This window comes from Macaca thibetana, chromosome 11 (genome assembly GCF_024542745.1).
Source record: "Macaca thibetana thibetana isolate TM-01 chromosome 11, ASM2454274v1, whole genome shotgun sequence".
In the NCBI taxonomy this organism is placed as follows: domain Eukaryota; kingdom Metazoa; phylum Chordata; class Mammalia; order Primates; family Cercopithecidae; genus Macaca; species Macaca thibetana.
In genome coordinates, this window is record NC_065588.1 from 10,885,069 (window position 1) to 10,898,967 (window position 13,899).

General features: G+C 39.5%; 1 protein-coding gene and 1 long non-coding RNA gene across 2 annotated transcripts in view; one reads left to right on the top strand and one right to left on the bottom strand.

The window, feature by feature from the left end:
* Nucleotides 1-13,899, bottom strand: part of MAGOHB (mago homolog B, exon junction complex subunit) — a 1,022,454-nt gene that overhangs the window by 189,894 nt on the left and 818,661 nt on the right. The window lies entirely within an intron of this gene.
* Nucleotides 12,668-13,899, top strand: part of LOC126930799 (uncharacterized) — a 45,511-nt gene continuing 44,279 nt past the window's right edge. The window contains exon 1 of the long non-coding RNA XR_007717682.1: nucleotides 12,668-13,430. This is a non-coding gene — a long non-coding RNA (uncharacterized LOC126930799). The remainder of the gene's footprint in view (nucleotides 13,431-13,899) is intronic.

The window sequence follows — 13,899 nt, forward strand, 5'->3', positions numbered from 1 at the left end:
TAGTGCAGAGGCAAAATGCTGCCAGTCTCTTTGCATGGCAAGAGTGACCTTTACTCTAGTTCCCAACAAGTTCCTCATCATCATCTGAGATCACTTCAACCTGGACCTTATTGTCCATATTGCTATCAGCATTTTGGTCAAAGCTATTCAACAAGTCTCCAGGAAGTTCCAAACTCTCCCACATCTTCCTGTCTTCTGAGCCCTCCAGGTCTCTAGGAAGTTCCAAACTTTCTCACATTTTCCTGTCTTCTTGTGAGTCTTCTAAACTGTTGCAACCTCTGTCTGTTACCCATTTCCAAACTTGCCTCCACAGTTTCAGTATCTTTACAGCAGTGCCCCACTACCTGGTACCAACTTATTGTATTAGTCTGTTCTCACGTTGCTAATAGACATGCCTGTGATGGGGTAATTTATAAGGAAAAAGAGGTTTAATGGACTCACAGTTTTAGGTGGCTGAAGAGGCCTCACAATTATGGCAGAAGGTGAAGGAAGAGCAAAGGCACATCTTACATGGTGGCGGGCAAGAGAAGTGCTGAGCAAAAGGGGGCAAAGTCCTTTATAAAACCATCAGATCTCATGAGAACTCACTCACTATCACAAGAACAGCATGAAGGTAACTGCCCCCATGATTCAATTACCTCTACCTGGACCTGCCCTTGACACATGGGGATTATTACAATTCAAGGTGAGATTTGGGTGGGGACACGGCCTTATCATGAATGGAGAACTTACTATCAAGCACTTACCATGAATGAAGCTTGCAGGACTGGAAGTTGCTCTGTGTGAATCAATGTGTGAGAGTGGTGAGTGAATATGAAGGCCTAGGACATTACTGTGCATTACTGTAGACTTTATAGACAATGTAAGCTTAGCTTACATTAAGCTTATTTAAAAAATTATCTTTCCTCAGTAATAAATCAACCTTAACCTACTGTGAATTTTTTTATTGATCATTTTTTAAACTTTTTGACTCTTTTGTGGTAACATTCAGGCTAAAACACAAATCGTACAGCTGTCTAAAAATATTTTCTTTGCTGTCTAAAAATATTTTCTTTCTTGATATCCTTAATCTATAACATTTTCTTTTTTAAAAATTTAAATTTTTTAAATTTTTTAAATAAACTCTTTATCCAGCCACCTTAAGCTTTTCTCCAAATCTGCTTTTATATTCTTTTGATTACCCACCTTGGTGAATTCTAATGTTGCTAGTTGTATAAACCAAAAAAAAATTTTTTTGTTAAGAACTAAGACACAAGCACACACATTAGCCTAGGTCTACACAGTGTCAGGGTCACTAATATGACAGTATTCTACCTCCACATCTTGTCCCACTGCAAAGTCCTTGGGGGCAATAGCAAGCACAGAACTGCCATCTCCTAGGATAACTGCGTTCGTCTGGAATACCTCTTGAAAGACTTGCCTGAGGCCATGTTACATTGAATTTCTTTTTTTTAAGTAAGTAGAAGTTACACTTAACTTTCTTTTTATAAGTAGAAGTGTACTCTAAGATACTGATAAGAAGTATAGTAAATACATAGAAGTATAGTAAATACACATACCAGTAACATAGTCATTTGTTATCAAATATTATGTGCTATAAAAAACTGTGTGCACTATAGTTTTATACAACTGATAATGCAGTAGGCTTGCTTCCACTAGCATCACCACAAACAGGTGAGTGATGCATTGTCCTATGATGTTAGGATGGCTACAATGTCACTAGGCAATAGGAATTTTCTGTTTCATTATAATCTTATGAGACCACTGTTGTGTATGCAATCTGTCATTTACTGAAATGTCATTATGTGGCACATGACAATAATTATATTTGTAGTTTTAAATTTTTGATGCCATGTAAGTAGTTTGGACTTTTATTTTTATTGATTTGCTCTTTCAGTCTCCATGTGACTTTCCCAGCTAGGAAAATTTTTTTCTACTAATCTTTCATTTTTGCTTCTGTGCCAAAGTGTCTATATGTTGACTGCCCGTTCTCTGTTCCTTTCCGTTATTGCATTACAATTTTTATGCTATGTTCTTTCCCACTGCATTCTAGACACATATTTATTATAACAATAACTAGCATTAATTTTGAGTATTTACTAAATGACCTTTACATATTGTGACTCAATCTTCATGAGAACCCAAAAAAGTGAGCTCTATTACCATTTCTAATTTATACACAAGGAAACTGAGGCCAGATTAGACTGAATAATTTTCCCAAGTTTATGTGACTAGGAAGTGACACAGTCACAATTTTAACCCAAGCAGGTTGGCTTTGAATTGTTGACTTGATTGTAATCAACATTCCACTCCATACTGTCTGTCCTAGATAGTTACATAGGCCACAACACATGCTATTTGATTTTCTGGTGAATACTTTTTGCTTCTTTCTGCCTTAATGAATTTCAGTTGTGCTTTTCTAGTTGTACTTTCCATAAAAGCCTTTCTTGTTTGATCCAATTCCACTTTTATATCATAATGTTCTCTTCTGCACACTTTGTGCTACTCATTCACAATGCCTACTATTCATTCTTAATCTTAATTGACTTCTTCTTCTGTTGATGTCACTAAGTACTCCGTGATGGCATCCCCACATGGGGCTCCTTGATTTTTTCTGTATCTTAACCTTTAGTTTTCTCAGGAGAGTCTTTAACTGTCTTCTTCCTTTCTTGTTTAACTTACACACTGGGGTTTATTTCATTCACTGCTATGGCTTTAAGCACCTATACATTTGTGACTCCAAAGTATGTATTTCACCCCAAGCCGAATCCTGAGCTACACAGTAGAATATTTATTCCTGTAATGTTGGTTGAGCACCTATTTTCCAGGTGCATGTGAGACACTAGAAAATTCCACATGACTCTTATCCAGTCACCTTAAGCTTTTCTCCAAATCTGCTTTTTTATTCTTTTGATTACCCATCTTGCTGAATTCTAATGTTGCTAGTTGTATAAACCAAAAAATAAAATTAATCTCAGAAAACTCAGTTGACTTGCTTTTTTATTCTATCATCTTTACTCTACTTCTGGAATATCTCATTTAGTATTTCTCTTCATTTGAATTATCACTGTGTGTTTCTTGGGGGAATTGCAATAGTCTACTTTCTTCTCAACAGTCGTAAGAATCATCTTTCAAATGTGGTGCTCTAATGAAATTATTTTTTGTGTGATATTTATTAATTATTTCCCATTCCATAAAGTATAATTAATACCACCACCTTTGTATGGCACACACAACTTTTGTCATCTGGTTTTATCATTTGGTCCCTGCCTACACATGCAGTCTTTTCTCCTTTCACTTCAAATCTTTTCTATCTTAAGACACTATAATTCAGAAATACTGAACAATATTCAATGTCTCAAATATGGATGTTCTTTCACTCTTTTTGTTCCTTTACACATTTCCTGAAGTACTCATCATTCAGCTATCTATCTGACATTTAACTTTTAATTTATGACTTCTTTGGAAATACCATGTTCTTTATGAAATTTTCTCCGATTTCCACAGGCAGACGTGAGTGCTCCATTTACTGCTGATGATTTGAATTTGCATGTACTGGCCTAATGGCACTAATCCCATTCATGAGGACTCCACCTTTGTGATCTAATAGCTTACCAAAGGTTTCACCTCCTAGTACCATCATATTGGGATAGTATTTTAACATAAGAATTTTGAAAGGATAGCAACAGTGAACCATGAACATAACACTGCACTTCAGTCTCCAGCCTCCTGGGCAACAGAGTGAGACCTTGTCTCAATAAATAAATAAATAAATAAAAATAGTGACTAGTCCTATAAAATAAGGAGTAGTGAAAATAAGGAGTTGCGCTTCCCAGTCTTGCTTTCTTAACCTCTAGTCATCTAAGCAGCACACATAAAGTTTTGCATTCCACCCTAACAGTCTACTGCAAGAATGATTCCTGTAGATGTGATAGCTGAAATGATGAAAATGATTGATATTTATAAGGTCAAAGTTAGAAACTTAAAGGGTCAGCTGGAAATGCATTCATTATGTAGCATGTCTAACCACTAGAAACTTAACCAATTATTTTTGTCTAAGCAACAAGATATCCCAAGGCCAGGGCTGGTATGGAAGTTTAGTTATGCTATCAGGAGCTAGGTATTTTTCTATCTTTATTTCTACCATACGAAACTTGTTGATATTCACCCTCATCTTATGGTCCCATATTGCAAGATGGCCATTAAGATTTAAGATATTGTGTCTGCATTTTAGGCAATTAGAAACAATGATAAATGGTCAAATATTATGCCACAGGTATCTGCTCTTCCTCCACTCCCTACCTGAATGTAAAGTGGCTCTCAGGAGCACTATCCAGTAGACTTCAACCAACTTCTAACTTTCTGGAATTATGCCACATGGTCACCCCCAGCAGCAAAATAATCTGAAAATAAATATTTATTAACAGGAAATGTTGCCACCCTGATCAGTATTGGGTTTCTGCAAAGAAAATGGTAAAAATTGATACTGGGTAAGTAGACAGTGGTACCTGCCCCACCTTGTAGGTAATAATTTAAAAATGAATATTCAATAAAACAGACACAAAAAGGATGTAAAAATAATCAAGAGATTTCAGTGTTACAGAAGTCAAAAGAAAAAAAAACTGTAAGAGGGAAGAAATATATAGCAATATACAAAATTTTAAAGAGGTTAAGGAGAAAAGGACTAAGAAAATATTACTAAGTTTGATGATCAGAGACAAGCTGTGACCTCCAGGGAGAGTAATTTCAGGACACTTTTTTAAAAGTGAGCAATTGTTTTAGTAAGAACAATAGGTACCTCAATAGGTTAGGAAAATTAAAAAAGTTTATGGAAGACTTTTTTTAGGCTAACAGAAACGTGAGGATTTTTTGGCTATAGGTAGCCAAATTAGTGAAGATTGAAGATGTAAAGAAGGGAACACAAAATTGTAAAAACAAAATATGAAATTTTCATCCAGAGGAAAAAGAATCCTTTCTTTCATTAACTATGTTTTAAAGAGATAGTTGGATATGGTGATTCTATTCCAATGAATCTCAACTTCTTTTTTTTTTTTTTAACATGCTAGATATAGATCTCTTAGTGCCTGAGCACATTCAGGGATAAGAAACTAATTTTCCCTGGATAGCTCAATCAATTGTTTCAAGTTTTAATAATTCTAAGAAATTTATTTTAATATTATTCTAAAGTAATTAAAATTATTTAAGATAATTTAAAATTCAAAATTATTTAAGATAACTTAAATAATTATAAAAATTATTTTATACTATCAACAAATTATCCCCCTTTTAAAATCAGTAGCTCTTTTTGTATCTTCCAGAACTACACAAACAAAATTACTTTTTGTTCTATGTAACTATGTGGAACTATCATGCTTACTCATATTCTTCTCTTTCCAAGCTGAACACTCTTAATTCACTCAGTGATTCTTGAATGATATTGTCTTCCAACCCACTGATTATTCTGATTATGTTTAGTTTCAAGATTTCACAGTCCATTCAAATAATGAACTCAAGCACATTCTGAATAGCTATAGTTTTCTGAGTCTGAAGTTGATTTTAGTCTCTTACTGGCAATTGCTTTCATTTACCCAAGCCGTGTTAGATAACTTATACTAATCTTTCTCGAGGCCTTATTGCTCTTTCATCTTGTGATTATATTTCTATTATTTTAACCTTTTGATTTCCTGATGATTCTGTTGGCTCATTCTATAGGAAAAGGACCAGAAGTAATTGATGTTTGGATAACTTGAACCATATTGAATATGGTAACAGAAAAGAGAACCATAGTTCTGAGTGGAATATTCATTAATGAAAGACAATTATTAATACGTATAACTAACAGTTGAGAAGGATGAACAATTGTTTTCATGAATCTTACTAAATTTATGATTTTCCTTTGAGGAGCTGGACCAGACTTTTAAACCAACTCAGCAAGTCTGACTGATGGGCAAATGGACAATTAGATATGAGTAAGAAGTGCCCAACCCAGTCCTTTATGGATTGTGTCTGAGGTTCCTACAGCATCAAGGGAGATGGACACCATGGCTTACATCAAGGTGCTGCTGGTCCTGCTCCCAATGGCTTTGGTGACCCTGAGCTCTGCTCAGAGCATAGATGATGGCAAGAGGAGGAAATGGGGACAATACAATGGATAATGGGGTTAAAATGCATGGAAAAGACTAGAGTTAGATTGACCCTTTCAGAAATTAAGCACTTTATTTTCAGACAGTAGGTCAGTAAAAGAGGCAACCTTAATTTCTATTTTTCACTGATTGCAGATACCTCTCTGAAAATCTGGGCCTAAGTCTTAAGTCAACATCTTTATGATGTAATTTTGCTCTTCTAAAGTATATGGATTTTCAGTTATTGATTCTGTTTCTGTGAAACAGGACATCTAAATTGAATGGAAAATCTGTATTTTTCATTTCTATAATCTATAATATAATTCTATAATTCTGTAATTCATCTAGAATTGCATTTCCTTGACATCAAACTCTTGAACATTTAAAAATATTGATAATTTTGATTAAATTTGTACTTAATCAAAATTTTGATGTTAAGCAGGCACTATCAAATTCTTTCCATTCCATTCCTTAATCCTTTAAAATACAGGTCACCCCTCATTCAGAGTCAATGATTGGGACTAGGGTTCTACTTTGGGAAATTTTGGTTTATTGTATCCAAACCTTTATAATTTTTTTCCCTAAAGCTCTCTTAGGCATTTTTAAAACTCTTGTGTCTAAACCTAAGTGTCTTTCTACAAATTCACAGTTGGGGTTTTATCAAATCATGTCTTAAATTTGTCTTCTTTTTCATTTATTTTCTCTTAAAATCCTGAGTATTGTTGCTGAAGAGTTCTTTCAAGAGTAAGGTAAACCTTTATTAAGGGATGCGTTCTTTTCTTTTTTCTTCAGAACCTACCATACTTTTCTTCTTTGTTTAATAAGCATTCTCAAAATTCTTGAACATTGTCAACATTGAGTTTAGGGAGTACCAAAGGGAAAAAGAGACTTACAAAACCTGAAAGTTTTAGTGGTTCTCAATAATAATATTGTTCGATTTATTGCGACAAGCCTCCTCTGTCACCCAGATTGGAGTGCAGGGGCATGAACACAGCTCACTGCAGCCTCCACCTCCTGGGCTCAAGCTATCCTCCTACCTCACCCTCCTGAGTAGCTGGGACTATAGGCACACACAATCACACCCAGCTAATTTTAAAATTTTTCATAGAGATGGAGTCTCACCATGTTGCCCAGGCTGGTCTTGAACTCCTAGGCTGAAGATATCTTGCCACCTCATCCTCCCGAAGTACTGGATTACAGGCATAAGCCACCATGCTTGGCCCAATAATGGCTAATATGGACCATCTCCCTCATTTTCACATTAGAATCTCTTGTGTCAGAGTTGTAATTAGCATCTGAACATCAGCAGAATATCGACACAGTACTTATTTGTAAATGTTTTTCTCTAAATCTTTCTATAACCAATGGCTAATGATTGAATAGCACAAATCTCTTATCTTTGCAAGAGCAGTATCTCCCTTGACATATAACTAATTTGAAGCGTAAAGATACTGTGAAATTTGCCTACATTATTATAGTCAATCAGTGAATGTATCATTGCACTTTCTTTTGCCACTCTGACTTAAAACACAAATTCTTCATTGTTTAGTTTTCAAGTCCTGATGTCTGCTTAAATACTAATTTGTCTCAGAGTAAGTGAAATTTAAAGCCGCTGTTAGTCACACACACTTTACACGAAAAATCTGAAGTCCGTTCTAATGGCCTGGGTGAGAGACTCTGTGTAGGAGGAAGGATATAATACATGTCCAGAGTACATGAGAGAGCTAATGAGTTACGCCACCAAAGAAGTGGCAGAGTTGAGTAAGTGAGTCAACCAACAATTTTGTTGTTTAAAGAAAACGTTTATGCTTAATCATCTTTTTCCCTGGTTCTGACTTGTCAATGACCCTTCTATTGAGTTTATGATGTCATTTCAAACTTCATTCTTTTTCTCTTCTTTCTTTGAAGGAGCCTCTCAAGAGGAAGATGAAAAGACACAAGCACCATGTGAGCTATTTTGAGTTCAATTAAGTTATTAAGAATTGTTCTGAATGAATTCAAGGAACCTCTTGGTTATTGTTCTAATAAAAAATTTCTACAAGTTTTAGCTGTAATGCAAATAATCATGTTTAACCATGAAAACTTTTTTTCTCAGCCATTCTACTATTAGATTTTAGTTCCACATTGTAGAAGAACAAAAGACCAAAAAAAAATCCAGGTGCTGCGGCTCAGACCTATAGTCCCAGTGCTCTGGGAGGCTGAGGAGGGCAAATCACTTGAGGTCAGGAGTTCGAGATCAGCCTAGCCAACATGGTAAAATCCCTGTCTCTACTAAAAATACAAAGAGTTAGCCGGGCATGGTGGCACACACCTGTAGTTCCAACTACTTGGGAGGCTGAGGCGCTTTAACCGGGGAGGCAGAGGTTGCAATGAGTTGAGATTGTGCCTCTGCACTCCAGCCTGTGCAACAGAGCAAGACACCATCTCAAAAACATAAACAAAAACGAAAACAAAAAGACGCAAAAAGAAAAAAAAAAAAAAAAAAAGAATGATTTGCTTTAGATATAAGGGGCTGTCTGAGGTCCAGTGTGGGGTTCCTCCTTGCTTTCTGATTCTTTTCTTGCCTAAGGTACCTGGCCTTGGCTGGTGTTGTGTGGCCAGGCCTGTTTGATGATTTCTGAAAGAGATATTTTCATTATTCTCCCCCAACATTAATTCAATAAAATTTAATGCTTCACAATCACTCAGGCAGGGCCCTATTCTCTGTACTGAAGATACAAAAAAGTAAATTAAACACTGTCACTGTCCTTAAGGAATTCAGAATGTAATGGAAGATGTAGCTTGGACATAACACCTAATGATGATCGCCATCAAAAGAGTGACAAAAAAGGGTGTTATGAAAGCTCAGAGCAGGAGATGAAAGGGAACGTCTCATGTAGGAAGTGATATGTAATCTGTGCCTGGGAGAATGGTGGGAAGGGAACAGAAGGAAATGCATGGCTAAATCTACACATACCTCATTTCATTTTCAATGGCTCAGGAACATAGAATAATCCTGAATGGCTGAAATCAAAATAAAAGATAATGAAGTTGGAAATGTGAGTGAGCTCCAGATTGTGAAGGCTGTTACAAACGGCAACTTGAATTTGTTATTTAGTTTTGTGGCAAAGAGATTTTTGAACAGCAGAGTGGCACAATCATTTCTCTGTTCACCTGACAACAATAAAGGCAGCTTGAGGACACAGACTGCCTTTGGTTCTTTGAATCTTAGTGTCTGACATGTCTAGAGTATTCAATTACAAGTATGTTAGTCTGCAAGAGAATGATCGTAATTAAGAATCACAGCCATGAAATCACAAAGAAGTAATTGAAAGTTGATACGAAAGACAGTGAGGGCCTACAGTTTTGGGGGGCATTTCTGTTTTTGTTACCAGCATATAAAACTTGGGAAACTTCACATAAATATATTTCTGGGTTCTCTGAAAAAACAGAACAGGATACCCTAGACTCTGTTTTCAAACCTGACTGAAGTTATCTGGCAATAGATAGTGGTCTTTACCTTTGCATGGCACTGGTAGTCGTCTCTTGTTCACCACCTGGTCCACTCATGATTCCCCTGGCTCCTCTATATTTGAGTTTGAGATTCCCAGCTTAGGGTATTTTCACACCTTGACAGTGATGGCAGTCATCTAGATAGAACAGGGGGAATATCTGAATTAGGAGTGGGTTGTTAGTGCTTCAAATATGAAAAGGATTTAAGAATGTCCTTTACTGAGGTAGAAGAGCCAGAAGTGAGAGAGAAACATGGAAGTAGAAGAGTGTGTTCTGGGCTGAATTGTGTTCCCCCAAAATTCTTATCTTGACATCTCATATGGTTTGCCTGTGTCCTCACCCAAATCTCATCTTGAATTGTAGCTCCCATAATTTCCACATGTTGTGGGAAAGAGCAGGTGGGAGATAATTGAATAATGGGGGTGGTTTCCCCATACTGTTCTCATGGTAGTAAGGAAGTCTCACGAGATCTGACGATTTTATAAAGGGTTTCCCTTTTTGCTTCACTCTCATTCTCTCTTGCCTGCCACCATGTAAGACATGCCTTTTGCCTTCTGCCATGATTGTGGGGCCTCCTCCCCAGCCACGTGGAACTGTAATCCATTAAACCTCTCTTTCTTTATAAATTATCTAGTCTTGGCTATGTCTTTATCAGCAGCGTGAGAACAGACTAATACAATGTTCTAACCCCCAGTACCTCAGAATGTGACCATATTTGGAGATAAGGCCTTCAAAGAGGTGATTAAGTTAAAATTAGGCCTTTAGGGTTGCACCCTAGCCCAGTATGACTGGTGTCCTTGTAAGAAGAGGAAGAGACACCAGGAGCACCCATGCACAGAGGGACTGCCATGTTAAGGGGCAGCAAGAGGGTGGCCTCTCCAGCCAGAGAGGCCTCAGAGGAAACCAAACTTACAGATGCTTTCATCTTAAACTTCTAGCTTCCAGAACTGTGAAAATAAATTGCTGTTGTTCGAGCCAAAAAAATAGTAAAGATGGTGAGAGTTTGGATTTAATTATAGGTACTAGGAATTTGCAAAAGGAGACAATATGGGGTGGGTTTTATTTATATATTCTATTTGTGAAACTATAGACTTAATAGTTTGTGGAAAGTAATAGAAGCAGTGGGAGAGTGGGCCTTGTATGATTGCTCTGCTATTGGCATAGATAAGGTGGCTGATAATTATCCCCTGTTCTATAGACTTGTGTCAAGGTATCATATATATTTACAGGTAGAGATAGTGACTCTGTCTGGTGGTTTTTTTAGACACCATGAGAAATCTGGTGGTTTATGGTTTATTTCATGTACTGTATAGACACTCCTTTATAACCATGGGGGATTGCTTCCAGAACCCCTTGTAGATATCAAAATCTGAGATGCTTAAGTCCATTATACAAAATTGGGTAGTATTTGCACATAACCTACGCAATCCTCTGGTGTACTTTAAATAATATCTAAATAAGATATATACCTAATGAAGTGTAAATATTATGTGAGTAGTTGTTAAATTGTATTGCTTTAAAATTTGCTTTTTTTTTTTTTTTTTTTAGATGGAGTCTTGCTCTGTTGCCCAGGCTGGAGTACAGGGGGCGGGATCTCAGCTCACTGCAAGCTCCACCTCCCGGGTTCATGCCATTCTCCTGCCTCAACCTCCCGAGTAGCTGGGACTACAGGCACCTGCCACCACGCCTGGCTAACTTTTTGTATTTTAACAGCGTTAGCCAGGATGGTCTCGATCTCCTGACCTTGAGATCCGCCCGCCTCGGTCTCCCAAAGTGCTGGGATTACAGGCATGAGCCACCACACTCGGCCTAAACTTTGCATTATTTTTAATTGTTTTATTATTTTCTTCAAATACCTTTGATCCGCGTTAGTTGAATCTGTGGATGCAGAACCCAAGGATATGGAGGGTGGGAGAGTACACCGTGATGACGCAATTGAGAGGTGCCCAACAAAGTGCTGGTCCTCTCAAGAGTCAGGATTTCTCTTCCCCTTTTCTTCCAGGGCCTGGGTCCTGGCCACCACCTAATGACATTTAAACCAGTAAAATATTACTCCTAAGTTTAGACTATGGCGGATTCCATAGTTGCCTTAAGTTTATGGCTAACCCTTCTCTTTACTTGTTCTTTTCTGGATCTGCGTCATTTCACCTAAGCTGCTGATGAGTTACTGAGGAAACTCAGGAGGAATCACAACTCACACCCCAAGGAGAGCTCAGATGCCAGTGTGGCAAGAAGGGCACAAATAAAAAGGCAGGCCAGGGTCAGCAGCCTGTCCAGGGAGGCCAGGAGAGCTCACCTGAAAGCTGCATGGTGGAGGTGAGAGGTGAAGGCGTGCTGGCAGCCCTGGCAGCCCTCCCACTCGGCGCCTCCTCAGCCTCCGCGTCAACTCTGGCGAGGCTCAGAAGCCCTTCAGCCCCTCACTGCACTGTGGGAATCCTTCTCTGAGCCGGCGGAGGCCCGAGCCCGCTCCCTCTTCTTGCAGGGAGGTGTGAAGAGACAGGCGCGGGCGGGAACCAGGGCGGCTCCGGGCGCTCAGGGGCCAGTGCGAGTTCTGGCGGGCGCGGGCTTGGTGGGCCGGGCACTCAGTGCCGCCAGCCGATGCCACAGGCCCAGGACAGTGAGGGGCTTAGCATCCGGGCCAGCAGCTGGGGAGGGTGCGCTGGGTCCCCCAGCACTGCCGACCCGCCAGCACGGGGCTGAATTCTCTCCGGGCCTCAGCCTCAGACGCCTACCCGCAGGGCAGGGCTCCCACCTGCAGCCTGCCATGCCCGAGCACCCGCCGGGTGAACTCCCGGGTGGGCGGAGCCTCCCGGAGGGGCGCCGCCCCCTGTGCCTTGGCGCCCAGTCCCATCCACCTCCCCGCTGAGGGCTGCAGGCGGTGGACTGGCGGGCAGTCTGCAGGGCCCTGGTCGGGGATCCACTAGGCAAAGCCAGCTGGGCTCCTGAGTTGGGTGGGGACTTGGAGAACTTTTATGTCCAGCCAGAGGATTATATATGCACCAATCAGCACTGTGTGTCTAGATCGGGGGTTTGTGGATGCACCAATCAGCACTCTGTATCTAGCTAATCTGGTGGGGACTTGGAGAACCATTTTGTCTAGCTAAGGAATTGTAAATACACCAATCAGCACTCTGTGTCTAGCTCAAGGTTTGTAAACACACCAGTCAGCACCCTGTGTCTACCTCAAGGTTTGTAAACGCACCAATCAGTGCTCTGTGTCTAGTTGAGCTGGTGAAGATTTGGAGAATGCTTATCTCTAGCTAGAGGATTGTAAATGCACCAGTCAGCACTCTGTCAAAACGGATCAATCAACTCTCTGTAAAATGGACCAATCAGGTCTCTGTAATATAGACCAATCAGCTCTCTGTAAAATGGACCAATCAGCAGGATGTGAGTGGGGCCAGATAAGGGAATAAAAGCAGTCTGCCCCAGCCAGCAGTGGCAACCCCATAGACTCACTTTCCGAACTGTGGAGGTTTTGTTCTTTAGCTGTTAATAATGAATCTTGGCGCTGTTAATTGTGGGTTCACGCTGCCTTTATGAGCGGTAACACTCACTGGCAAGGTCTGCAGCTTCACTCCTGAAGCCAGTGAGACCATGAACCCATCGGGAAGAATGAACAACTCCAGAGACGCTGCTTTTGAGAGCTGTAACACTCACCGTGATTGTCTGCAGCTTCACTCCTGTCAGCGAGACCACGAACCCACCAGAAGGAAGAAGCTCCAGACACATCTGAACATCTGAAGGAACGAACTCCAGACACCATCTTTAAGAACTGTAACACTCACCATGAGGGTCCGTGGCTTTATTGTTGAAGTAAGTGAGACAAAGAACCCACCAATTCCAGACACAGAGGTGGCATAGGAGGCTGAGATTGCCAGGTTTCCCAGGGTGACAGAGGTGGTAGAGGTAGCTAGAGAGGCCAGCCTGGAAGAGGTGGCCAGGGTGGTCATTACAGAGGCGCTCCTATCGGCCAGTGAAGAAGGAAACCAGCTAAAGATGGCCTTTTGTAATTCCCTAAATCCTACCTTTATTTTGTTAAATAATCTGAATTTCTTTTTAAATTTCCTAATTATGGTTTCTTGTTGGTTTTAATTTCTCTTATTTAAAAAATCTTGACTTTAATCTCCCTTAAAGTCTTTGTCTAGATGTGTATTCACTACAATTTTCCTTGTTTCCACCTTACCCAAAGACAAGTCGCCTTCGTTTTTATAAGAGCAAGTGCTATTTCCGCTCTGAGGTTTTTCTGACACTTTTACGTTAGCCCACAGCCTACGCAACTTCT